The sequence below is a fragment of the Chiloscyllium punctatum genome, chromosome 28 (genome assembly GCF_047496795.1).
Source record: "Chiloscyllium punctatum isolate Juve2018m chromosome 28, sChiPun1.3, whole genome shotgun sequence".
In the NCBI taxonomy this organism is placed as follows: domain Eukaryota; kingdom Metazoa; phylum Chordata; class Chondrichthyes; order Orectolobiformes; family Hemiscylliidae; genus Chiloscyllium; species Chiloscyllium punctatum.
The window spans coordinates 61,603,465-61,630,570 of record NC_092766.1 but is presented as its reverse complement, the minus strand read 5'-3'; positions in this window follow the sequence as shown (position 1 = coordinate 61,630,570).

Genomic DNA, 27,106 nt, shown 5'->3' with positions numbered 1-27,106 from the left:
TATCCCTTACAATTCTCTCTAAGACTTTGCCCACAACAGAAGTGAGACTCACTGGCTTATAGTTACTCGGGCTATCCCTGCTCCCCTTCTTGAACAAGGGGACCACATTCGCTATCGTCCAGTCTTCTGGCACTATTCCCGTAGACAACGATGACATACAAATCAAGGGACAAAATCAAGGAAAGCAGGGACAGTTAGAACGTTTAAAGGACATTTAGATCAGTACATGGATCAGACATCAGTTTGGATGGTGCTCTGAGCAGCTGCCCTCTCCCTCCCCCTCTCTGAATGAATCCCTGTTGGTTTTCACCCTCTGCCAATGTCTGTGCAGTGGCGTGTGGAGGCCAGCAGAGGGTGGCATTGTATCACTTTAAGCACCACAGAGACTGCCAGACCTGCCCCATACAGAGACACACAGATACACACAGCAATTGTTAGGACACAACATTGAGCTCATCTGGTAATATAAACTAAACATAAAGGAACGCTCAATTGGCCTTGGAAACTGTTAAAATATGAGTGACAGAGAACCCTCAAATTCCACTGTTGAAATAAAAACAACAATTTATTTTTTTAACTCTGAAACTGAACATTTTACATCAACTATTCACAACTCTGAGACCCCCTTTCTCTTAACTGCTTATTCCCCTACTCCAACTTTACAGAAATGCACTGTTTCAAAAAGACACTTATTAAAATTACATAAACGTAATTTCAAAACCACACAGCAGCAGTTGTTTCATCAGACATCACACCAAAATCCTTTTTTCCCATCTTTCCTGGGAAGACTGGCTCATGTGACAGGATGCTATCGAAGTGTCTCCATTTCAGCATTCTGCAACCTGGGAACACATCCTTCCATGACACTGTGTCTCAGTCTCCCCATCTTTGTCTATACCCCAAACTCTTCCCGTGTGGTGATATTTAAACGGATTCCCCCGTCATCTCTCTCTGGCAGTGAGGTTCATACCCACAGCACCCCCTTGTCAGGGCACAATGGAGACATGGAGCTATAAATGGATGGGATCTGCCCATCCTGTCACTTCCAGCCCGGGCTGCAAGTTTCCCCACACTGGGCAGGGATCTAACACAGTGTTACTGAGCAATGCACTGGGGTGGTGGGCACAGTCCTACATGCTGGGAGGGTAACTGCTCCCGGTTTACAGATCAATGTACTGGGGTGGTGTACATAGTCCTACATGCAGGGAGGGTAACTGCTCCTGGGCTACAGATCAATGTACTGGGGTGTGGTACACAGTCCTACATGCTGGGAGGGTAACTGCTCCTGGTTTACAGATTAATTCACGGGTGATCACTGCACATCCTGCTGTGCTGGTCAGACTATCTGAGGTTTATAGAGAATGCAATGATGTGGTCAGTGCAGCTCCCCACGCTGGATGGATATGTGGCCTTTGCACAGTACATCATGTTGGTGGGGTGGATAGGGGGGAAGGTCATGGACAGGTCAAGGAATTCCTCGGAACGTTCTGTCCCCGACATTCTATAACTGACATTCCCCGGAACGTTCTGTCCCTGACATTCTATAACTGACATTCCCCAGAACGTTCTGTCCCCGACATTCTATAACTGACATTCCCCGGAACGTTCTGTCCCTGACATTCTATAACTGACATTTCCCGGAATGTTCTGTTCCCAACATTCTACAACTGACATTCCCCAGAACGTTCTGTCCCCGACATTCTATAACTGACATTCCCCGGAACGTTCTGTCCCTGACATTCTATAACTGACATTTCCCGGAACGTTCTGTTCCCAACATTCTACAACTGACATTCCCCAGAACGTTCTGTCCCCGACATTTTATAACTGACATTCCCCGGAACGTTCTGTCCCTGACATTCTATTACTGACATTCCCCGGAACGTTCTGAGCCCGACATTCTATAACTGACAATTCAATTTACTGACGTCCGGCTGTTCACAAACAAACGATAAGATCCCGAGGGAAGAGATCCCATTCCAGGGAGAAGGAGACACTGTTCCGAAGGCCCCTCGGACAGTTAAAGGGGTGAATACGTTTTCCCTGAGTTTACATTTCTCCACGACACAGGATCGACCACAATTTAGACCAAAATACAGAAATTCCCAAACTCCGTTTGTCTTCAGGAAACTGGGAGAGAATCCTTCAGGACAGCAACGTTTCCACCCTCCGTATCAGGAACTGGGAAGGAGTGACCTGTGTCTGCTCTCGAGTGATCGAGTGTGTGGGAATGTTCTAGAAACCATCTGTCCTTATGGATGTGTCTCTGTGTGTTTGGGGGAGGTAGGGTTTCTTGTGGTTTATGTCACATTTTTGTCAGTAATTCCGACCTTCCCATTTGTTATTCCAGCTCCAATTATTTTAATAAATCCCTGAATACAGGGACACATTTGAAAATCTCACTGGGTCCCCGATCAAACGGGTCCCTTTGCCTCCAGGCTGATGGATAATGGGTTTGTTTTCCTTCCTCACAGTTAACGTAGTGACCATCTACGTCCTGCTTTATAAAGATTGTGGATTGTCTCCATGTGTCAGACGTTACCTGGGGGCCATGGCAGCGGCGGATCTCCTGGTCATTATCCTCGACCTGATACTGAGACACATTCCCATTGTTTATCGGGAACAGTTTTATTTCCTGGAGTACTCCGTCCCCGTGTGTAATATCCACGCCGTCCTGCTTTATGCAGCCACTGACTGCTCTGTCTGGTTCACCGTCACTTTCACCTTTGATCGGTTTGTGGCCATTTGTTGCCAGAAGCTGAAAAGTAAATATTGCAGTGAGAAAACGGCGGCTGTGGTTCTGGGAGCAGTGACTGTGCTGAGCTGTTTAAAGAACATTTCCTGGTATTTTATGCTCAAGGCTCGGTATTCGCTGTGGAACAATCCCTGGTTTTGTTATGTAACAGACCCTGTTGCAATCTCCAGTGTCTGGGTCACAATCGAGTTCCTCCACTACATTCTAACCCCGTGTGTCCCATTTCTCCTGATTCTGCTGCTCAATGTTCTCACCGTCAGACACATTTTAGTGACCAGCAGAGCCCGCAGGAGACTACGCGCTCACACCAATGGGGACACTCAGTCTGACACTGAAATGAGAAACCGAAAAAAATCCATCATTTTACTGTTTGTGATCTCAGCCAATTTCATCCTGTTATGGTCAACGTTCATGCTTTATTCTATATGGTTACGGATGTGGGATATTGGGTATCGGTCTATGTATCTCCATGACTTTGTGCAGGAATTGGGCTTCATGCTGCAGCTCCTCAGTTGCTGCACAAACACCGCGATTTATGCCGTGATCCAGACTAAGTTCAGGCAGCAGCTGAAGAATGTGCTGAAATATCCCTTCACCCAAATCCACCCATCCATCAAATTCCCTCATTAATCAATCCATCCGGGATTTTCTCATTTCAGTTCAGTGTTTCAGCGATGGAGCAGCCTGTCGCTATGGTGACTGACTGAGGGTAGCGCTAGTTTGTCCATCCTTATCCCACAGCGGGTTACAGGGACACATTTCAATGTTTCTCACAACTCAGGGGCCAGTGATAAAAGGCACCATCCCACTGACTGAGTGCATCACTTCCATTTGTAAACAATAAAAATGTTGATTAAAGCGTGCCGAGCAGCAGAGTGACCAATGTTGTTGTGTGTCTTTGTGTTGGAGAAGCTGAGCTGGAGAGAGACAGACTCAGCCCCAAGTCCTGGTCCTCAGGGAAGGGGAGGGCACCGCGCCCTGAGCTCAGGAGCTGGGTGAAACTGCCTCTGTCCACCCCACTCCAATCTGGCATCCCCATTTCCTCTCCCCTACTCTTTCTTATCACTTCTCCCCCTCTCCCTCACTTTCTGCACAATGTCTCTTTCTCACCTGCTCTCCCTTTCACTCTCTCATCCCCTCTCAGACACCCCTCAACCCCGATTTCTCAACAAGCCTCCACTATTGTTTCTCCCTCACCCTTACTCTCTCTCTCTCCTGCCGTTTCTGTCTCCCTCCCGCAATTCTGACTACCCCATTTTCCCCAAAACCCACTTCCCACATCTCTCTATTATCTCACCCCACCCCCCACACGCAGACTCGTTACCAAACCCCAGTCTCTGGGTTAGAGGGAGAGGGAAGGACCAGGGAGACAGAGTGTGTCAGAGAGAGAGAGGGAGGGACAGAAGAAGAGAGATTCAGTCAGAGAGAAACGGAGGGAGGTGGTGAGAGAGAGAGTCACCGAGGGAGGGGGATCGAGAATGAGGGAACGGGGAGAGAGAGTAAAGGAGCAGAGAGAGAGAGCAGGGGGCAAGAGAGAGATAGGGTGAAGTAGGGAGAGAGAGAGAGACAGGAAGAAGATAATGAGAGACATAGGCGAGACAGAGAGAGAGATAGAGAGGTATGAGAGAGGGAGCGAGAGAGAAAGGGGGCAAGTCTTAGAGAGAGAGGGAAAAGGAGAGAGGAAGTGGAAGAGAGAGATGGGGAGGCGAGAGAGAGAGAGAGAAGAGGAGAGAGTGAAGGGAGAGTGAGAATGAGGGCTGAGGGAATGAGAGAGAGGCAGGGGTGAGAGATAGAGGGCGGGGCAAAAAGCGGGAGGTTGAAAGAGATAGAGGCTGCAAGAGAAAGAGGGTCGAGAGAGAGAGGGGTTCGAGATAGAAAGGGGCAAGGAAGCAGGAGGAGAGTGAGTGAGAGGGCGAGTGAGATAGAGATTGTGAGGGCAAGAGAGACTGGGCAAGAGAGTTAGAGTGGGTGAGAGAATGATGAGGTGAGTGACCAAATGCTGACACTCTCTGAGACACAGTAGGACTCACTGTGACACTCCCTGAATCTCTCTGACACACTCTGAAATACATATAACTTTTACTGAGAGACTGACACACTGTGACACTCTATGAGACAGACTTTGACACGTTCTGACTCTCTCTGACTCTCTGAGACACACTGTGACTCTCTCTGAGACAGGCTGTGACTCTCTCTTAGACGCACTGAGACTCTCTCTGACACTCTCTTAAACACACTGTGACTCTCTCTGACACTCTCTGTGGCACACTGTGACACTCTCAAAGACAGACTGTGACTCTCTCTGACTCTCTGAGACACATTGTGACACTCACTGAGGATCACTGAGACTCACTGTGACACTCTCTGACAGACTGTGACACTATGACTCTCGCTGAGACTCTTTTAGACGCACTGTGACACTGTCTGACTCTCTCTGACACTCACCTAGAAACACTGTTACACTCTCTAACTCTCTCTGGCCCACACCTAGACACACTGTTACACTCACTGACTTTCTCTGACTCTCACCTAGACACACTGTTACACTCTCTAACTCTCTCTGACACTCACCTAGAAACACTGTTACACTCGCTGACTCTCTGTGACATTCACCTAGACACACTGTTACACTCGCTGACTCTCTGACACTCGCCTGGACGCACTGTTACATTTGCGGAGTCTCTCTGACACTCACCTAGACCCACTGTTACACTCGCTGACTCTCTCTGACACTCACCTAGATACACTGTTACACTCGCTGACTCTCTGACACTCACCTAGACACACTGTTACACTCGCTGACTCTCTGTGACATTCACCTAGACACACTGTTACACTCGCTGACTCTCTGACACTCGCCTGGACGCACTGTTACATTTGCGGAGTCTCTCTGACACTCACCTAGACCCACTGTTACACTCGCTGACTCTCTCTGACACTCACCTAGATACACTGTTACACTCGCTGACTCTCTGACACTCACCTAGACACACTGTTACAAGCGCTGACTTCCTCTGACACTCACCTAGACACACTGTTACACTCGCTGACTCTCTCTGACAAACACCTAGACACACTGTTACACTCGCTGAGTCTCTCTGACACTCACCTAGACACACTGTGACACTCGCTGACTCTCTGACACTCACCTAGACACACTGTTACACTCGCTGACTCTCTCTGACACTCACCTAGACACACTGTTACACTCGCTGACTCTCTCTGACACTCACCTAGACACACTGTGACACTCTCTAACTTTCTCCGAAAGGCACTGTGACACTCTCTGAAACACACTGTGACACTCTCTGAGACACACTGTGACACTGTCTGACTCTCTCTCAAACACACGGTGACACTCTCTGACACTATCTGAAAAGCACTGTGAGACTCTCTGACAGACTGTGAGACACTGTTTCACTCTCTAACTCTCTCTGACTATTTGGGATGCACTGTGACACTCTGATCCTTTCTGAGACACACGGTGACACTCTCTGACAGACTGACACACTGTGTCACTCTCAAAGACAGACAGTGACACTTCCTGACTCCCTCTGACTCACTCTGAAATATACTGTAGGCTTCTCCGACAGAGCGTGCCCCACGGTGTCACTCTCTGAGATTAACTGCGACACACTCTGACTCTCTGAGATACACTGTGATACAGTCTGACTCACTGTGACACTCTGCGATTCACAGTATTACACATTGCGGCACTCTCTGACTGTCTCTGACTCTCTGAGACAGACTGTGACACTCTGTGACTCTCTCTGATACTCTCTGAGGCGCAGCACGACATCTGTGACCCTCTCTGACAGATTGTGACAAACTGTGACACTCTCTGACTCTCTCTGACTCACTCCAAAATATACTGTAACCTTCTCTGACAGACCGTGACACACTGTGGCACTTTCAGAGACAGACTGTGACACGTTCCGACTCTCTCTGCCTCTCTGAGACACGCTGACAATATCTTTAGAAACACTGTGACTCTCCCTCACACTCGCTTAAACAAACTGTGACACTCTGACTCTCTCTGACACTCTCTGAAGCACACTGTGACAGTCTCTGAAACACACTGTGACACTCTCTAACGGACTGTGAAACTCTCTGACACACTCTGCGGCACACTGTGACACGCTCTGACAGACTGTGACACACTGTGACACTCTCCGACAGTCTCTGAGACCGCTGTGACATTCTCTGACTCTACCTGACACTCTCTGAGGCGCAGCACGACATCTGTGACCCTCTCTGACAGATTGTGATAATCTGTGACACTCTCTGACTTTCTCTGACACTCTCTTAGGCACACTGTGACACTCTCCGACTCTCTCTGGGACACTCTGTCACACTTTCTGAGTCATTCTGTCATTCTGTGAGACACACTATAACACTGTCTCTCAGACTGTGACCCTCTCTGAGCCAAATGCTGACACTCTCTGAGACACAGTAGGACTCACTGTGACACTCCCTGACTCTCTCTGACACACTCTGAAATACATATAGCCTTTACTGAGAGACTGACACACTGTGACGCTCTATGAGACAGACTTTGACACGTTCTGACTCTCTCTGACTCTCTGAGACACACTGTGAATCTCTCTGAGACAGGCTGTGACTCTCTCTTAGACGCACTGTGACTCTCTCTGACACTCTCTTAAACACACTGTGACTCTCTCTGACACTGTCTGTGGCACACTGTGACACTCTCAAAGACAGACTGTGACTCTCTCTGACTCTCTGAGACACACTGTGACACTCACTGAGACTCACTGTGACACTCTCTGACAGACTGTGACATTATGACTCTCGCTGAGACTCTCTTAGACGCACTGTGACACTGTCTGACTCTCTCTGACACTCACCTAGACACACTGTTACATTCGCTGATACTCTCTCTGACACTCACCTAGACACACTGTTACACTCGCTGACTCTCTCTGACTCTCACCTAGACACACTGTTACATTCGCTGATACTCTCTCTGACACTCACCTAGACACACTGTTACACTCACTGACTCTCTCTGACTCTCACCTAGACACACTGTTACACTCACTGACTCTCTCTGACACTCACCTCGACACACTGTTACACTCGCTGACTCTCTGACTCTCACCTAGACACACTGTTACACTCACTGACTCTCTCTGACTCTCACCTAGACACACTGTTACACTCACTGACTCTCTCTGATACTCACCTAGACACACTGTGACACTCGCTGACTCTCTCTGACACTCACCTAGAAACACTGTTACACTCTCTAACTCTCTCTGGCCCTCACCTAGACACACTGTTACACTCACTGACTTTCTCTGACTCTCACCTAGACACACTGTTACACTCTCTAACTCTCTCTGACACTCACCTAGACACACTGTTACACTCGCTGTCTCTCTGATTCTCACCTAGACACACTGTTACACTCTCTAACTCTCTGACACTCACCTAGACACACTGTTACACTCGCTGACTCTCTCTGACACTCACCTAGACACACTGTGACACTCGCTGACTCTCTCCTAGACACACTGTGACACTCGCTGACTCTCCGACACTCACCTAGACACACTGTGACACTCTCTAATCCTATCTGACACTCTGAAACACATTTTGACACTCTCTGACACTCTCTGAAACACATTGTGACACTCTCTGACTCTGAAACACACTGTGACACACTCTAACAGACTGTGACACTCTCTAACACACTTTGAGGCACACTGCGACTTGCTCTGACAGACTGTGACACACTCTGTCACTCTCTGACTCTTTCTGAAACACACTGTTACACTTTTTGACTCTCTCTGACTCTCTGAGACACACTGTGACACTCTCTGCGACACACAGTGACACTCTCTGACCCTCTCTGATACCGACTGTGTGTGTCTCTCTCTCTCACTCTCTCTGACAATCTTTGGCACAGCACGACACAATGTGACACTCTCTGACTTTCTCTGACCCTCTCTGAGACACACTGTGACTCTTTCTGAGTCATTCTGTCACTCTCTGAAATTCACTATGACACTCTCTCACAGACTGTGACCTTCTCTGAGACAAATGCTGATCCTCTTGTACACTCTCTGAGACACAGTATGACTCACTGTGACACTCTCTGATTCTCTCTGACAAACTCTGCAATACAATGTAACCTTTTCTGATGGACTGTGACACTGTGACACTCTCTGAGACACACTGTGACACTTTCTGAGACACACTGTGACACTTTCTGAGACACACTATGACACTCTCTGAGACACACTGTGACACTCTCTGACTATATCTGACACTCTCTGAGACACTCTATGACAGACAATGACACACTATGACATTCTCTGACTCTCTCCGAGGCACACTGTGACACTCTCTGACCCTCTCTGAGACAGACTGTGACCCTTTCTGACTGAATGTGACACTCTCTGAGAGACGGTGACATTCTCTGTGACACACTGTGATACTCTCTGACACACTGTTACACTCCCTGACCCTCTCTGACACTCTCCGAAACACACTGTGACCCTCTGACAGAATGTGACACTCTGACCCTGTCTGACACTCTCTGAGACACACTGTGACACTCTCTGAATCTCTTTGACACTCCCTGAAACATACTGTGACACTCTCTGACACACTGTGACACTCTCTGAATGACTCTAATAGACTGTGACATTTTCTGTGACACACTATGACACTCTCTGACAGACTGTGACATTCTCTGACACACGGTGACATATTCTGACACACTGTGACACTCTCTGATACACACTGTGACACTTTCAGTATCTCCCTGACTCCCTGAGACACACTGTGACACTCGCTGACAGATTGCAACACTCTCTGACTGACTGTGACACTCTCTGACACATGGTGACATTCTCTGAGAAACACTGTGACACATTCTGACGCTCTGTGACGCTCTCTTAGACACAGTGTGACACTCCCAGACCCTCTCTGACACTCTATAAGACACGCTGTGACACTCTCTGACCGACTCTGACACTCTCTGAGACACACTGTGACAACCTCTCACAGACTGTGAAACTCTCAGACATACTCTGCGGCACACTGTGACACGCTCTGACAGAGTGTGACACACTGTGACACTCTCTGAATCTCTCTGAGATCGACTGTGACACTCTCTGACTCTCCCTGACACTCTCTGAGGCACAGCACGACATCTGTGACCCTCTCTGACAGATTGTGACAATCTGTGACACTCTGTGACTCTCTCTGACTCACTCCGAAACATACTATAACCTTCTCTGACAGAATGTGACACACTGTGACACTCTCAGAGACAGACTGTGACACGTTCCGACTCTCTGACTCTCTGAGACACACTGTGACTCTCTCTGAGACACGCTGAGATTCTCTCTTAGACACACTGTGACTCATTCTGACACTCTCTTAAACATACTGTGACAGTCTCTGACACTCTCTGTGGCACACTGTGACACTCTCAAAGACAAACTTTGACTCTCTCTGACTCTCTGAGACACACTGTGACACTCACTGACAGACTGTGACACTATGACTCTCTCTGAGACTCTCTTAGACGTGCTGTTACACTCGCTGACTCTCTCTGACACTCACCTAGACACACTGTTACACTCGCTGACTCTCCCTGACACTCACCTCGACACACTGTTACACTCGCTGACTCTCTCTGACGTTCACCTAGACACACTGTTACACTCGCTGACTCTCTCTGACGTTCACCTAGACACACTGTTACACTCGCTGACTCTCTCTGACAATCGCCTGGACACACTGTGACACTCCCTGACTCTCTCTGACACTATGAGACGCACTGTGACACTCTCTGATCCTTTCTGACACTCACTGAAACACATTGTGACACTCTCTGACTCTCTCTGAAAGACACTGTCACACTCTCTAACAGACTGTTACGCTCTCTGACACACCGTGTCACACTCTGACACTTTCTGAGACACACCGTTACACTTTCTGACTCTCTCTGACTCTCTGAGACACACTGCGATACTCTCTGAGACACACAGTGACACTCTCTGCCCCTCTCTGAGACCGACTGTGTGCGTGTCTCTCTCACTCTCTCTGACACTCTCTGAGGCACAGCACCACACATTGTGTCACTCTCTGACTTTCTCTGACACACTCTCAGGCACACTGTGATACCCTCTGACTCTCTCTGATCCTCTCTGAGACACACTGACTCTTTCTGAGTCATTCTGTCACTCTCCGAAACACACTATGACACTCTCACAGACTGTGACCCTCTCTGAGACAAATGCTGACCCTCTCGGACACTCTCTGAGACAAAGTACGACTCACTGTGACACTCTGATTCTCTCTGACAAACTCTGAAATACATGTAACTTTTTCTGATGGACACTCTCTGAGACACACTATGACACTCCCTGAGAAACACTGTGACACTCTGTGACTATATCTGACACTCTCTGAGACATACTATGACAGACTATGACACACTGTGACATTCTCTGATTATCTCTGACTCTCTCCGAGGCACACTGTGACACTCTCTGACCCTCTCTGAGACAGACTGTGACCCTTTCTGACTGAATGTGACACTCTCTGACAGACGGTGACACTCTCTGTGACACATTGTGATACTCTCTGACACATTGTTACACTCGTTGACCCTGTCAGACACTCTCTGAGACACCCTGTGACACTCTCTGAATCTCTTTGGCACTCTCTGAAACATACTGTGAAACACTCCTGACACACTGTGACACTCTCTGAATGCCTCTAATAGACTGTGACATTTTCTGTGACACACTACGACACTCTCTGACAGACTGTGACACTCTCTGACACACGGTGACATATTTTGACACACTGTGACACTCTCTGATACACACTATGACACATTCAGTATCTCTCTGACTCCCTGAGACACACTGTGACACTCGCTGACAGACTGTGACACTCTCTGACCGACTGTGACACTCTCTGACACATGGTGGCATTCTCTGAGAAATTGTGACACTCTCTGAGACACACTGTGACACATTCTGACGCTCTCTGATGCTCTCTTAGACACAGTGTGACACTCCCTGACTCTCTCTGACACTCTGAGATCCACTGTGACCCTCTCTGACCCTCTCTGGGACAGACTGTGACACTTTCTGGTGCTCTCTGAGACTCTCGTAGACACGCGGTAACATTATTTGACTCTTTCTGACTCTCTGAGACACACTGTGACACTTTCATACCCTATCTGACACTCTCTGAAACACACTGTGACACTCTTTCACAGACCTTGACAGACAGTGACACTCTCTGAGACACACTGTGACACTCTCTGTGACACACTGTGACACTACCTGACCGACTGTGACACTGTCTGACACTCTCTGACACTCTCTGAGACACACTGTACCACACTATGACACTCACTGAGACATACTATGACACTCTCTGACAGACTATGAAACACTGTGACATTCTCTGACTTGCTCTGACTCTCTCTGGAACACTCTGTGAGACACTGTGACAGACTGTGACACCCTGTGACACTCTCTGAGAGACACTGTGACACTCTCTGACTATCTCTGACACTCTGAGACACACTGTGACACTCTCTGACACTCTCTGAGACACACTGCGATATTCTCTGACACACTGTTACACTCTCTGACACATGGTGACATTTTCTAAGACCGTTTGACACTGACTGAGACACACTGTGACACTTTCTGTCTCTCTCTGACTCTCTCAGACACACTGTGACACTCTCTGACCCGCTCTGACACTCTCGGAGACAGACTCTGACACTCTCTCACTCTCTCTGAGACACACTGTGACACTCTCTGACTCTCTCCGAAGCACATTTTGATACACGATGACACTCTGATCCTAGCAACACTTTCTGAGACATATTGTGTCACTCTCTGACTCTCTCAGAAACACACTTTGACACGCTGACAGACTGTGATACACTGTGACACTCTCTGACAGACTGTGACACACTGTGACACTCTCTGACAAACTGTGACACACTGAAACACTCTCTGACAGACTGTGACACACTGTGACATTCTCTGACACTCTCTGAGACACATTGTGACACTCTCTGACTCATTCTGTCTTTCTCTGAAACACACTATGACACTCTCTCACAGACTGTGACCCTCTCTGACACAAACGCTGACCCTCTCTGACACTCTCGGAGACACAGTACGACTCACTGTGACACTCTCTGACTCTCCCTTACACACTCTGAAATACATTGCAATCTTTTCTGACAGACTGAAACACACTGTGACCCTCTCTGAAACACACTGTGACCCTCCCTGACTATCTCTGACACACTGTGGGACACACTATGACACTCTCTGACAGATTATGTCCAACTGTGATATTCTCTGACTATCTGTCTCTCTCTGAGACACTCGGTCACTCTCTGAGAAACATTGTGACTTTTTTGACTCTCTCTCACACTCTCTGAGACACACTGTGACACTCTCTGACTCTCCTTGAGACACACTGTGACTCTCTCTGACACTCTGAGACACACTGTGAGACTCTCGCTCTCTGAGAAACACTGTGACACTCTGACAGACTGTGAAACTTTCTGTGACATACTATGACACTCTCTGACAGACTGTGACACTCTCTGGTACACGATGACATTTTTCGACACACTGTGACCATCCCTGAGACACACTGTGACACTCTCTGACCCGCTCTGACACTCTCTGAGTCAGATTGTGACACAATCTGACTCTCTCTGAAACTCTCTGAGACACACGATGAAACTCTCTGACAGACTATGTCACACTGTGACATTCTCTGACTTTTTCTGACCCTCTCCGAGACAGACTGTGACACTTTTGGACGCTCTATGACACTCTCTTAGACACTGTGTAAAACTCTCTCTGACTCTGTTACACACTGTGACACTCGCAGACCCTCTCTGAAACACACTGTTTCACTCTTTGACCGACTGTGACACTCTCTGAGACACACTTGAGACTCTCTGATACACTGTGACACTCTCTGAGACACACTTGAGACTCTCTGACACACTGTGACACTCTCTGAGGGACGGTGACACTGTCTGACACTCTCTGAGACACGCTGTAACACTCTCTGAGACACACAATGACACTCTCTGACAGATATGAAACACTGTGACATTGTCTGACTTTCTCTGACTCTCTCTGAGGCACATTGTGACACTCTGACAGACTGTGACAGACTGTGACACTCTGACTATCTCTGACACTCTGAGACACACTGTGACACTCTCTGAGACACACTGTGAAACTCTCTGAGACACACTGACTCTCTCTGATATGCTGAGACTCACTGTGACTCTCTGTGACTCTCTGTGACACTCTGGAACACACTGTGACACTCTCTGTATCTCTCTGAGGCACATTGTAACACTCCTTGAATCGCTCTGACACTCACTGACAGACACTATGACACTCTGACACACTCTAAGACACACTGTAACACTCTATGACACTCTCTGAGACACACTATGACACTCTCTGACAGATTATGAAACACTGTGACATTGTCTGACTTTCTCTGACTCTCTCTGAGGCACATTGTGACACTCTCTGACAAACTGTGACAGACTGCGACACTATCTGACTATCTCTGACACTCTGAGACACACTATGACACTCTCTGAGACACACCGTGATACTCTCTAACTCTCTCTGACACTCTGAGACACACTGTGACCCTCTATGTCTCTCTCTGACACTCTAGAACACACTGTGACACTCACTGTCCCTCTCTGACACACTCTGAGACACATTGTGATAGTCCCTGACGCACTGTGACACTCTCTGATACACACTGTGATACTCTCTGACTCTCTCTGACACTCTGAGACACACTGTGACCCTCTATGTCTCTCTCTGACACTCTAGAACACACTGTGACACTCACTGTCCCTCTCTGACACACTCTGAGACACATTGTGATAGTCCCTGACGCACTGTGATACTCTCTGATACACACTGTGATACTCTCTGACTCTCTCTGACACTCTGAGACACACTGTGACCCTCTATGTCTCTCTCTGACACTCTAGAACACACTGTGACACTCACTGTCCCTCTCTGACACACTCTGAGGCACATTGTGATAGTCCCTGACGCACTGTGACACTCTTTGATACATGGTGACATTTTCTGAGACACTGTGACACTCCCGGAGAAACACTGTGACACTCTCTGACATTCTCTGAGACACACTGTGATGCAGTCTGACTCTCTGACTCTCTCTGAGGCACAGTATGACCTACTGTGACCTTCTCTGACTCACTCTGACACTCTCTGAGACACACTGTGACACTCTCTCACAGACTGTGACCCTCTCTGAGTCAAATGTTTACCCTTACTGAAACTCTCTGAGACACTGTATGACACATTGTGACACTTTCTGACTCTCTCTGACTCTCTCAGACACACTGTGATACTCTCTGAGACACACTTGACTCCCTCGGACACTCTCTTAGACACACTGTGACAGTCTGACAGACTGTGACACATTGAGACACTCTCAAAGACTGGCTGTGACACTTTCGACTCTCTGACTCTGAGACATACTGTGACACTCTCTGACAGACCGTGACACTCTCTGACTCTCTCTGACACTCTCAGACACGCTGTGACACTCTCTGACTCTCTTTGAGGCACACTGTGACACTGTCTGACAGACTGTGGCACCCTGTGATACTCCCTGACACTCTCTGAATCTATCTTAGACACACTGCGACACTCTCTGACCCTCTCTGACACTTTGAGACGCACTGTGACAATCTCTGATCCTTTCTGACACTCTCTGAGACACACTGTGGCACTCTCAGACGGTCTCTGAAACATCGTGTGACACTCTCTGACAGGCTGTGACACACTGTGACATTCTTTGACTCTCTCTGACTCTCTGAGACACACTGTGACACTCTTTGACAGACTGTGACGGACTGTGACACTCTTTGTGACACATTGTGACACTCTCTGACCAACTGTGACACTCTCTCACTCATGGTGACATTCTCTGAGACACTGTGACACTCTCTGACTGACTGTGATAGACTGTGACATTTTCTGTGACACACTGTGACACTCTCTGACCCTCTCTGAGACATACTATGACATTCTCTGACTTAATCTCACTCTCTCTGAGGCATACTGTGGCACTCTCTGACAGACTGTGACACACTGTGACACTCTCCTAGACACACTGTGACACTCTCTGACTATCTCTGACACTCTGAGACACAATGTGACATTTTTGAAATCTCTCTCACAATCTCTGAGACACACTGTGACATTCTCTTAAGACGCACTGTGACACTCTCTCACAGACTGTGATATTCTCTAAGACAAATGCTGACCCTGTCTGACACTCTCTAAGACACACTGTGACACTTTCTGAGACACATTGTGACAATTTCTGACTATCTCTGTCTATCTAAGATACATTGTGACACTCTCTGACCCTCTCTGACACTCTCTGAGACACGCTATGACACTCTCTGACAGGATTGATATACTGTGACATTCTCTGACACTCTCTGAGACACACTGTGACACTCACTGACAGACTGTGACACACTGTGCCATTCTCTGACTCTCTGAGACACACTGTGACACTCTCTGACTGACTGAGACAGTCTCTCACACATGGTGACATTCTCTGAGACACTGTGACACTCTCTGTCTCTCTCTGACGCTGAGACACGCTGTGACACTCTCTGAACCTCTCTGAGACACGCTGTAACACACTCCGAATCGCTCTGACACTCACTAAGACACACTATGACATTCTTTGACACTCTCTGAGACACACTGTGGCACTCTCTGACTCTCTCTGACACTCTCTCTGACACACTGTGATACTCTCTAACACACTGTTACACTCTCTGACACACGGTGACATTTTCTGAGACACTGTGACACTCTCTGAGACTCACTGTGACACTTACTTTTCCTCTCTGACACTCTGATACATACTGTGACACTCTCTGAGACACACTGTGACACTCTCTGTCTCTTTCGCTGAGACACTCGATCACTCTCTGAGACACACTGTGACATTTTTAAATCTCTCTCACACTCTCTGAGACACACTTTGGCACTCTCTGACAATCTGAAATGCACTGTGAAACTCTCTGACTCTCTCTGACTCTCTGAGACGCACTGTGACACTCTCTCACAGCCTGACACTCTCTGAGACACAGTATGACACACTGTCACACTCTCCGACTCTTTCTGATACGCTCTGTAATATAATGTAACCTTCTCTTACAGACTGTGACACACTGTGACATTCTCTGAGACACACTGTTACACCTTCTGACTATCTCTGTCTATCTGAGACACACTGTGACCCTCTCTGACACTTTCTGAGACGCACTATGACACTCTCCGACAGACTATGACACACGGTGACATTCTCTGACACTCTCTGAGACACACTGTGACACTCTCTGACCGACTGTGACACTCTCTCACACATGGTGACATTCTCTGAGACACTGTGACACTCTCTGAGACACACTTTGACACTCTCTGACCGACTGTGATAGACTGTGACATTGTCTGTGACACACTGCGACACTCTCTGACAGACTGTGACACTTTCTGACACTCTCTGACACTCAATGAGAGGAACTGTAAGACTCTGTGATACTCTCTGAGACACATTATGACACAGCATGACATTCGCTGACAGACTATGAAACTCTGTGACATTCTCTGACTCTCTCTGAGGCACACTGTGACACTCTCTGACAGACTGTGACACTCTCCTAGGCACACTGTGACACTCTCTCACTATCTCTGACACTCTGAGTCATATTCTGACACTGTGAGACACTCTGTAACACTCTCTGAATCGCTCTGACACTCACTCAGACACACTATGACACTCTCTGACACTCTCTGAGACACACTGTGACACTTTCACACTCTCTCTGACACTCTCTGGGGCACAATATGACTCTCTGACTCACTTTGACCCTGTCTGAGACACAGTGTAAAACTCTTAGACAAACACTATGACACTCTCTGAGACACACTGTGACACCCTCTGACTCTCTCTGACACTCGCTGAAACACACTGTAACACTCTCTGACACTCTCTGAGAAACACTATGAGATTCCCTGACTCTCTCTGACACTCTCTGAGAAACTGTGACACTTTCTGACACTCTCTGACACACACTGTGAAACTCTCTAACTCTCTCTGAGCACGTTGTAACACTCTCTGACTCTCTCGGACACTTTGTGACACACTGTCACACACTTGGACCCTCTCTGAAACTCTCTGAGACAGACTGTGACACACTCTGACTCTCTCTAAGACACAGCATGACACATTGTGACACTCTCTGAGACAAACTGTGACTCTATCTGACACTCTCTGCCATTCTCTGAGACACACACTGACAGACTGTGACACACTGTGACTTTCTCTAATTCTCAATGATACTCTCTGAGATGCACTGTGACACTCGCTGACACACTGTGACATACTGTGACACTCTCTAATTCTCAATGACACTCTCTGAGATGCACTGTGACACTCTCTGACAGACTGTGACACACTGTGACACTCTCTGATTCTCAATGACACTCTCTGAGATACACTGTGACACTCTCTGACAGACTGTGACACGCTGTGACACTCTCTGATTCTCTCTGACTCCCTCTGAGACGCACTGTGGCACTCTCTGACTGACTCTGAGACACACTGTGACTCACTCCGACACTCTGTGACATACTCTGAGACAGTGGGACACTCTCTGACACTCTCTGAAACAGACTGTGACACTCTCTGACTCTCTCTGACACTCTCTGAGACAGTCTGTGATACTCTCTCCCTCTTTTTTGTCACTCTCTGAGACACAGTGTAAAACTCTCTGACAGACTGTGACTCTCTCTCCGAGACAATCTCTGACCCTCTCTTAGACACACTGTGACTCTCTCTGATTCTCTCTGACTCGCTCTGAGATGCACTGTGGCACTCTCTGACTGATTCTGAGACACACTGTGACTCACTCCGACACTCTGTGACATACTCTGAGACAGTGTGACACTCTCCGACCCTCTCTGAGACAGACTGTGACACTCTCTGACTCCCTCTGAGGCATAGTACGATGCACTGTGATGCTCTCTGACTCTCTCTGACACTCTCTGAAACATACTGTAACAATTTCTGACAGACTGTGACACACTGTGTCAGTCTCTGACTCTCTCTGTCTCTCTCCGAAGCACACTATGATACTCTCTGACAGACTGTGACACACTGTGACATTCTGACTTTCTCTGACAGTCTCTGAGGTACACTGTGACACTCTTTGACAGAATGTGACAACCTGCGACACTCTCTGACTTTCTCTGACACTCTCTTAGACACACTGTGACACTGTCTGACCCTTTCTCTCACTCTCTGAGACACACTTTAACACTCTCTCACAGACGGTGACCCTCTTGGAGACAAATGCTGACTGTCTCTGAAAATCTCTGAGACACAGTATGACACACTGTGACAATGTCTGACTCTCTCTGATCCACTCGGAAATACACTGTAGCCTTCTCTTACAGAGTGTGACACACGGAGCCACTCTCTGAGACACACTGTGACACTTTCTGACTCATTCTGTCACTCTCTGTGACACACTCTGACCCTCTCTGCGACAGACTGTAGCACTCTCTCACAGACTGTGACATTGCCTGAGACAAATTGTCTCAGACAATGTCTGACCCTGTCTGACACTCTCTGAGACACGGTATGACTCACTGTGACACTCCCAGACTCTGACACACTTGGAAATACACTATAACCTTCTCTGACACAATGTGACACACTGTGACACTCTCTGAGACACACTGTGACACTCTCTGAGACACACTGTGACACTTTCTGACTCTCACTGACTCTCTCTGACTCACTGAGACACACTGTGACACTCTCTGAGACTCATTGTTACACTCTCTGACTCTCTCTGACACACACTGTGACACTAAAACTCTCTGAAAAGCACTGTGACACTCTCTGACAGACTGTGACACACTGTGACACTCTCTGACTCTCTCTGAGACACAATGTGACTCTGTCTGACACTCTGAGATACACTGTGACACTCTCTGAGACACACTGGGACGCTCTCTGACACTCTCTGAAATACACTGTGACACTCTCTGACAGACTGTGACAATTTCTGTGACACACGATGACACTCTCTGACCGACTGCGACACTCTCTGACAAACGGTGACATTTTCTGCGACACTGTGACACTCTCTGAGACACACTGTTACACTTCCCGTCTCTCTCTGACTCCCTGAGACACTCTGTGACACTCTCTGACTCTCTCTGAGACACAATGTGTCTCTCCCTGACAAACTGAGATACACTGTGACACTCTCTGACAGACTGTGACAATTTCTGCGTTACTGTGACACTCACTGAGTCACACTGTGACACTTTCTGACAGACTGTGACACACTGAGATATTCTCTGACACTCGCTGTGACGCATTCTGACACTCTCTGAAATACTCTGTGACACTCTCTGACAGACGGTGACACACTATGACATTCTCTGAGATTGACTGTGACACATTCTGACTCTCTCTGACACGCTCTGAGACACACTGTGACACTCTCTGACAGACTATGACACATTGTGACATTCTCTGACTTTCTCTGACACTCTCTGAGGAACACTGTGACACTCTCTGACAGACTGTGACACACTCTGACCCACTCTGAGTCAAACTGTGACACTCTCCGATTCCCTGCGACACTCTCTTAGACATGCTGTGACATGCCGTGACTCACTCTGACACACTGAGACACGCTGTGACACTCTCTGACAGACTGTGACACACTGTGAGACTCTCTGACTCTATCTGACTCTCTCTGAGGCACACTGTGACACTCTCTGACAGACTGGGACACTCTCTGAGACACACTGTGGACTCTCTGACACTCTCTGAGACAGACTGTGACACTCTCGACTCTCTCTGACACTCTCTGAAACACACTGTGACACTCTCTGAAACACTGTGACACTCTGACACACTGTGACACTCTCTGACACAGGGTGACATTCTCTGAGACACTGTGACACTCTTGGAGACACACTGTGACACTTTTGACTCTCTCTGAGACACACAGTAACACCCTCTGACAGACTGTGACCCACTCTGAGACAAATGCTGACCTCTCTGACACTGCCTGATACACTCTGAAAAATACTGTAATCCTCTCTGACAGACTGTGACACAATGTGACACTCTCTGCGACAAACTGTGACTCTTTCTAGCACTCTCTGATCCTCTGAGACACACTGTGACACTCTCTGAGACACACTGTGACACTTTCTGTCTCTCTCTGACACTCTCTGAGACAGACTGTGACACTCTCTGACACTGAGGCACAATGTGACACTGACCTTTTCTGTCAATCTCTGAGACACACTGTAACACTATCTCACGGACTGTGACACTCTCTGAGAAAAACACTGACACTCTCGGTGACACAGTATGACACACTTTGACACTTTCTGACTCTCTCTGACTCACTCTGAAATACACTGCAACTTTCTCTGACTGACTGTGACATACTGTGACACTCTCTGAGACACACTGCGACTCTTTCTGACTCTCTCTGACGCTCTGAGATAAACTGTGACATTTTCTGACAGTCTATGACACACTGTGACATTCACTGACTTTCTCTGACACTCTCTGAGACACATTGCGACAATCCCTGACAGACTGTGCCACACTGTGACAGTCTCTGACTCTCTGAGACACACTGTCAAACTCTCTGAGACACACTGTAACACTCTAATGACACTCTCTGACAGACTGTGAAACACTGTGACACATTCTGACTATCTCTGAGACACACGGTGACACTCTGTGATTCACTCTGACACTCGATGAGACACACTGTGATACTCACTGACTCTATCTGACACTCCCTGAGACACACTGTGACACTCTCTGACAGACTATGACAATCTCTGTGACACTTTCTGTCTCTCTCTGACTCTCTGAGACACACTGTGACACTCTCTCTGAGACACTCGGTCACTCTCTCAGACACACTGTGACACACTGTGACATCTTTTGACTCTCTCTCACACTGTCAGAGACACATTGTGACACTCTCAGACAATCTCTGAGACACATTGTGACACTCTCTGAGGCACACTGTGACACTCTCTGACAGATTGTGACAAACTGTCACATTCTCTGACTCTCTCTGATACTCTCTTAGACAAACTGTGACACGCTCGGTCTCTCTCTGACATTCTCTGAAACTCAGTGTGACAGTTGCTGACTCTCTCTGACTCCCCCTGACACCCTATGAGAAATACTGTGACACTTTCTGACTCTTTCTGTCACTCCCTGAGACACACTGTAACACTCTCTGACAGACTGCGACTCTCTCTGGGACAAACGCTGACCCTCTCTGACAGTCTCTGAGACACAGTACGACTCAATTTGACACTCACTGACTTTCTCTGACACACTTTGAAATACACTGTAACATTCTCTGATAGACTGTGACACTCCCTGAGACACACTGTGTCACTTTCTGACTCACTCTGCCACTATGAGACACACTCTGACGCTCTCAGAGACACATTGTGAAACGTACTGCCCTCTCTGACTCTGTCTGAGACACATTATGACAGTCACTGAATCTCTCTGACACTCTGAGACAAACTGTGTCATTCTGTGACTCTCTGACACTCTGTGACACACTATGGCACTGTTTGACTCACTTCGACACTCTCTGAGACACACTGTGACACTCTCTGAGACACAATGTGACACTCTCTGACACACGGTGACGTTCTCTGAGACACTGTGACACTCTGTATCAATCTCTGAGACACACTGTATCACTCTCTGACAGACTGTGACATTCTCTGAGACAAACACTGACACTCTCTGAGACACAGTATGACCCACTGTGACACTCTCTGACTCTCTCAGACACACTCTGAAATACACTGTAACCTTTTCTGAAAGACTGTGACACACTGTGAAACTCTCTGAGACACACTGTGACACTCTCTGACCCTCTCTGACACACTCTGAAATACACTGTAACCTTTTCTGAAAGACTGTGACACACTGTGAAACTCTCTGAGACACACTGCGACACTTTCTGACTTTCTCTGATTCTCTGAAATACACTGTGACACTCTCTGACTCTCTCTGACACACTCTGTAACCGTCTCTGACAGACTGTGACATACTGTGAAACTCTCTGAGACACATTGTGACACTCTCTGACTCTCTCTGACACACTCTGAGACAATCTATGACACACTTTGACAGGTTGTGAAACACTGTGACACTCTCTGACCATCTTTGAGACAGGCTGTGACACTCTCTGACACTCTCTGACGCATTCTGTAACACACTGTGACACTCTCTGACAGACTGTGACAAACTGTGACACTCTCTGTCTTTCTCTGACACTCTCTGAGGCAGACTGTGACACTCTTTGACAGGCTGTGACAAACTCTGACCCTCTCTGAGATCGATTGTGACACTCTCTGACACTCTCTGAAACACACTGTGACACTCTCTGACAGACTGTGACTCACTGTGACACGTATTTGACTGTCTCTGACTCTCTCTGACATTCTCTGAAACACACTGTGGTACTCTCTGACAGACTGTGACACACTGTGATATATTTTGACTCTCTCCGACATTCTCTGACTATCTCTGACACTCTCTGAAACGAACTGTGACACTGTCTGACAGACTGTGACACACTGTGACACTCTCCGACTCTCTCTGTCACTCTCTGAGAAACACTGTGACATTCTCTAACAGACTGTGACACACTGTGATTCTGTTTGACTCTGCATGCAGCACTCTCTGACTCTCTCTAAGACACACTATGACACTCGCTGACACACTGTGACACTCTCTGACTCTCTCTCTCTGACACACTGTGACAATCCCTAACACACTGTGACACCCACTGAGACGCTGTGACACTTTCTGACACTCTGTGAGACACACTGTGACACTCTCTGACACACTGTGACACTCTCCGAATCTATCTGACACACTATGACAATCTCTGACACACTGTGACACTCTCTAAGACACTGTGACACCTTCTGACACTCCCAGAAACATACTGTATCCCTCTCTAAGACACTGTAATAATCTCTGATACTCTCTGAGACACTACTGTGACACGCTCTAACAGACTGTGACGCACTGTGACACTCCCTGACTCTCACTGATACTCCCTGAGACACACTGTGACACTCTCTGGGACACACTGTTACAATGGCTGACCTTCTTTGGCACTCTCTCTGACAGTCTCCGAAACACACTGGCACTCTCTGACAGGCTGTGACAGACTGTGACACGTATTTGACTGTCTCTGACTCTCTCTGACATTCTCTGAAACACACTGGCACTCTCTGACAGGCTGTGACAGACTGTGACACGTTTTGACTCTCTCTGACACTCTCTGACTCTCTCTGACACTCTCTGAAACATACTGTGACACTCTCTGACAGGCTGTGACACGCTGTGACATATTTGGACTTTCTCTGACACTCTCCGACTCTCTCTGAAACACACTGTGCCATTCTCCGACTCTCTCTGTCACTCTCTGAGAAACACTATGACATTCTCTGACAGACTGTGACACACTGTGATACTGTTTGACTCTGCATAGAGCACTCTCTGACACTCTCTAAGACACACTATGACACTCGCTGACACACTGTGACACTCTCTGACTCTCTCTCTCTGACAAACTGTGACAATCCCTGACACACTGTGACACCTACTGAGACGCTGTGACACTTTCTGACACTCTGTGAGACAAACTGTGACACTCTCTGACACACTGTGACACTCTCTGAATCTATCTGACACACTATGACAATCTCTGACACACTGTGACACTCTCTAAGACACTGTGGCACTTTCTGACACTCTCAGAGACATACTGTATCCCTCTCTAAGGCAATGTGATAATCTCTGAGACATACTGTGACACTCTCTAACAGACTGTGACACACTGTGACACTCCCTGACTCTCTCTGATACTCCCTGAGACACACTGTGACACTCTCTGGGACACACTGTTACACTGTCTGACCGTCTTTGGCACTCTCTGTAACACACTGTGACACTCTCTGACACACGGTGACGTTCTCTGAGATGCTGTGACACTCTCTGGGACGCACTGTGGCACATTCTGTCTCTCTCTCTGACTCTCAGAAACACACTCTGACACTCTCTGAGACACACTGTGACATTCCCTGCATCTCTCTCTGAGACACTCGGTCACTCTCTGAGACAGAGTGTGACACACTGTGACATCTTCTGACTCTCCCTCACACTCTCTGAGACACACTGTGACTCTCTCTGACAGATTGTGACACACTGTGACATTCTCTGAGACACTGTGAAACTCTCTGAGACACACTGTGACACTTTCTGACTCTCTCTGACACTCTGACAGTCTGTGACACTCTCTGTGACACTCTCTGACACACTGTGACACTGTCTGCACGACTGCGATGCTATCTGACACACGGTGACATTCTCTGAGACAATGTGACACTCTCTGACACTGAAGCACAATGTATCACTCTCTGACTTTTTCTGTCAATCTCTGAGACACACTGTAACATTCTCTCACGGACTGTGACCCTCTCTGAGACAAATGCTGACCCTCTCTGACACTCTCTGAGACACAGTATGACACACTTTGACTCTATCTGACTCTCTGAGACACGCTGTGACTCTCTCTGAGACACATAGTGACACTCTCTGACCCTCTCTGAGACAGACTGTGACACTCTGTCACTCCCTCTGACCCTCTCTGAGGCACAACACAACACACTGGGACACTCTCAGACAAATTGTGACAAACTGTGAAACTTTCTGACACTCTCTGAGGCACGCTGTAACACTCTCTGACAGACGTTTACACACTGTGACACTCTCTGACTCGTTCTGACACTCTCAGAGAGATACTGTGACACTCTCTGACTCGTTCTGACACTCTCAGAGAGATACTGTGACACTCTCTGACACTCTCTGAGTCGCACTGACTCTCTCTGACAAACTGTGACACAAAGGAGACTCTCTCTGAAAATCTCCGAGACACACTGTGACACTTTCTTGCAGACTGTGACACTATCTGACTCACACCGACACTCTCTGAGACACACTGTGACACTCTGTGACTCTCTCTGAAACACACTGCGACACTTTCTGACAGACTGTGACACACTCTGAGACACTCTGAGCACATGGTGACACTTTCTGACTCTATCTGACACTCTCTGAGACAAAATGACCCCCTCTGACAGACTGTGACACACTGAGACACTCTCTGAAAATCTCCGAGACACACTGTGACACTCTCTGACAGGCTGTGACACACTGTGACACGTTTTGACTCTCTCTGACACTCTCTGAAACACACTGTGCCATTCTCCGAATCTCTCTGTCACTCTCTGAGAAACGCTGTGACATTCTCTGACAGACTGTGACACACTGTGATACTGTTTGCAGCGCTCTCTGACTCTCTCTGAGACACACTATGACACTCGCTGACACACTGTGACACTCTCTGACTCTCTCACTCTGACACACTGTGACAATCCGTGACACACTGTGACACCCACTAAGACGCTGTGACACTTTCTGACACACTGTGAGACAAACTGTGGCACTCTCATTGACACACTGTGACACTCTCTGACACACTGTTACACTGTCTGATCCTCTTTGGCACTCTCTGTAAAACACCGAAACTCTCTCAGACACACGGTGACGTTCTCTGAGATGCTGTGACACTCTCTGAGACGCACTGTGACACATTCTGTCTCTCTCTCTGGCCCTCAGAAACACACTGTGACACTCTCTGAGACACACTGTGACACTCCCTGCCTCTCTCTCTGAGACACTCGGTCACGCTCTGAGACAGAGTGTGACACACTGTGACATCTTCTGACTCTCTCTCACACTCACGGAGACACACTGTAACTCTCTCTGACAGATTGTGACACACTGTGACACTCTCTGACACATTGTGTCATTCTCTGAGACACTGTGACACTCTCCGAGACACACTGTGACACTTTATGACTCTCTCTGACACTCTGATACAGACTGAGACACTCTCTGGCTCTCTCAGACACTCTCTGAGATATAGTATGACACACTGTGACACTCTCAGACTCTCTCTAACACACTCTGAAACACACTGTGACACACTGCGACACTCTGACACACGGTGACATTCTCAGAGACACTGTGTCACTCTCTGATCCTCTCTGACCCTCT